Source organism: Lathyrus oleraceus, chromosome 4 (assembly GCF_024323335.1).
Source record: "Lathyrus oleraceus cultivar Zhongwan6 chromosome 4, CAAS_Psat_ZW6_1.0, whole genome shotgun sequence".
NCBI classification, from domain to species: Eukaryota; Viridiplantae; Streptophyta; class Magnoliopsida; order Fabales; family Fabaceae; genus Lathyrus; species Lathyrus oleraceus.
Window position 1 is genome coordinate 30,081,570 of NC_066582.1, and position 3,556 is coordinate 30,085,125.

Consider the following 3,556-nt stretch of genomic DNA (forward strand, 5'->3'; position numbering starts at 1 on the left):
GCGAACGTAACGTTCGCTAGGCGAGCGTGTAGCGAACAGGCCAGTTTGGGCCATTTTCTGGATTGGGCCATTCGTGAGCTGGGCCTTCGTTCCTTTGAGATCAGTGTCATAAAAATGAGTTGGAATGCCCTGAAAAATGTCTTAAAATATTGATGGGCAAATTTTAGGGTATGACAGCTGCCCCTGTTCAATATTCTTGAACCGAGAGAGTTAGAATGGTGTGTACGCCATTCGTGGTCTGGAGGTGGAAGATTATTGAACACTAGAATGTCCCAAAAATTTGCTCTTGCTAATCACAAGTTAGTCTTGATGAAGATGGGCTTAAAGGTACCATCCAGGAAGTTTGATGATGAGAGCTTCAGATTGTGTCGTACGTTAGACGATATCTGAAGACATGGGTATCATATCGGGTCGTACGTTAGACCGTATAGTGAGTCCTCCATTATGCTGTCGACTTCGCCGGGGAGTCAGAGTGTGTTATACGCTGCTGGGGATAAAGAAATCAGAATGGATCACACGCTAGACCGTATCTGAATACCAGAGTGAGTTGTTCATTAGGCAGATGACCTCGCTGAGGATGAAAAATCAGAATGGATCGTACGCTAGATCGTTTCTGAGTTGCGGAACGAAACCTCCATTAAGCGGGTGATTTCGCTGGGGATAGAAGATCAGACCGGATCGTATGCTAGATCGTATCTGAGTTGAAGATCCAAATGGGTCTTATGCTAGACCGTATTGGAGTTGCAGGATGAGTCGTCCGTTAGGTTGTGTCTGATAATGAAAGGGGGTAGTCGTACGCTAGACTACACTTCAGAAATGTACCGTACACTAGGTAGCATCTGAGCAGATGAAGGTCTAACTGGGTCGTACATTAACCCGTGTCTGAGCCGAATGAGCCGTCCATTAGGCTGAATTTGATGATAAAAGGGGGTAGTCGTACGCTAGACTACAATTCAGAAATGTGCCTGTCACTAGGTAGCATCTTAGGAGATGAAGGTCTAACTTGGTCGTACATTAGACTGTATTCGAGCGGCATCTGGTCTAACTTGGCCGTACATTAGACTGTATTCGAGCAGCATCTGGTCTAACTTGGTCGTACATTAGACTGTATTCGAGCAGAATCTGAGGACTTAAAGGTCTAACTTGGTCGTACATTAGACTGTCACTGAGCAGAATCTGAGGACTTGACGGTCTAACTTGGTCGTACATTAGACTGTCACTGAGCAGAATCTAACTTGGTCGTACATTAGATTGTATCTGAGCAGAATCCGAGGACTTGGCGGTCTAACTTGGTCGTACATTAGACTGTCACTGAGCAGAATCCGGTCTAACTTGGTCGTACATTAGACTGTATCTGGGCAGAATCCGAGGACTTGACGGTCTAACTTGGTCGTACATTAGACGGTCACTGAGCAGAATCTGGTCTAACTTGGTCGTACATTAGACTGTATCTGGGCAGAATCCGAGGACTTGACGGTCTAACTTGGTCGTACATTAGACTGTCACTGAGCAGAATCTGGTCTAACTTGGTCGTACATTAGACTGTATCTGGGCAGAATCCGAGGACTTGACGGTCTAACTTGGTCGTACATTAGACGGTCACTGAGCAGAATCTGGTCTAACTTGGTCGTACATTAGACTGTATCTGGGCAGAATCCGAGGACTTGACGGTCTAACTTGGTCGTACATTAGACTGTCACTGAGCAGAATCTGGTCTAACTTGGTCGTACATTAGACTGTATCTGGGCAGAATCCGAGGACTTGACGGTCTAACTTGGTCGTACATTAGACTATCACTGAGCAGAATCTGGTCTAACTTGGTCGTACATTAGACTGTATCTGGGCAGAATCCGAGGACTTGACGGTCTAACTTGGTCGTACATTAGACTGTCACCGAGCAGAATCTGGTCTAACTTGATCGTACATTAGACTGTATTTGATGACTGGAAGGTCTAACTTGGTCGTACATTAGACTGTATTTGATGACTGGAAGGTCTAACTTGGTCGTACATTAGACTGTATTTGATGACTGGAAGGTCTAACTTGGTCGTACATTAGACTGTATTTGCAGAATCTGACTTGAAGGTCTAACTTGGTCGTACATTAGACTGTATTTGCAGAATCTGACTTGAAGGTCTAACTTGGTCGTACATTAGACTGTACTTGCAGAATCTGACTTGAAGGTCTAACTTGGTCGTACATTAGACTGTATTTGCAGAATCTGACTTGAAGGTCTAACTTGGTCGTACATTAGACTGTCTTTGAGTGGTTGAAGGTCAGAATGGATCGTACGCTAGATCGTATCTGAGTTGTTGAAGGTCAGAATGGATCGTACGCTAGATCGTATCTGAGTTGTTGAAGGTCAGAATGGATCGTACGCTAGATCGTATCTGAGTTGTTGAAGGTCAGAATGGATCGTACGCTAGATCGTATCTGAGTTGAAGGAGTCATATGTTGAGCTGAATCAGAATGAACCGTACGCTAGGCTATATCTGCTAGTATTTGTATATGTTGTATTGGCAATGAATGTCTGGGATGAGCTCGGCATGTACCGTACGCTAGGCAGTATCTGAGGGATATAGTTGCATCTTGAATGTAATTGATAAAGATGTCTGTTTGAATAGACCTTTGTTTTGACTATGTCAGGAGGATAATTGACCTGAAAAATAAAATTAGCTTCATGCCATGTCATGATGCATGAGATGCAAATGTTGTATGCATGCGTATGCTGTGAAATGATGTAATGAGTGAATTATGCGTCTGGAATAAATGCGAACATTGTATGCATGTATATGAAATGATGTAATGAATGAATTATGCATCTGAAAAGTTCTTCCTGAGGACTCTACTGGGGAAAATAAATCTCAATCTTCTGGTTGGGAGATACTGGTATCGATGACCCTTTTTTAGCCGGGGATGTTTGATTTCTGTCTGATGGTAGAAATGTTCAACAGAAGCCCGGCTGGGGGTGGAAGAGATGACCCATTTGTCTAGTAATGCCACTCTCTTCTGGGAATGACTGGCTTTGCTGGGGAATAGAACTAGCAACGGGATTCATCGGAAAGTATGGTTAGATCTTATCCACGATCCTGAAGTCCTTTAGTAACTGCCATTGCTATTTCATGCATGTACTTTGATAAACATTGATCATATTCAAATGCATATATCAATTCAAGTTAAATCAATGGACGTTTACGCAAACAAAACAGAGAAAGTAAAACAAAAGCATCTTTTTGGAAATGAAATTGTTTTGATTTTGAAAGAGGGCCTATAAACAGGCAATTTGTGTACAAGGAGACAGAAATCCTAGTAAGAGGAAATTGCCAAGAAAATAAAGAGAAAGCTATGCAGAAAAAACCCTATTGATTTTAATTCCACCACTGTCATTATGTCTTCAAGCCTCTCATCTCCTGTTGTCGGATAGAAGTGATTAGCTTGTTCAGTCCTTTGAACTTGGTTGAAGCAGACAGAGAACGGGGCATAGTCATACGCTTTAATCCCTAATTTTTGCCTGGACCGCCTTTTCAGGTTTTCAGTCCACCGGGATACCCTTTTT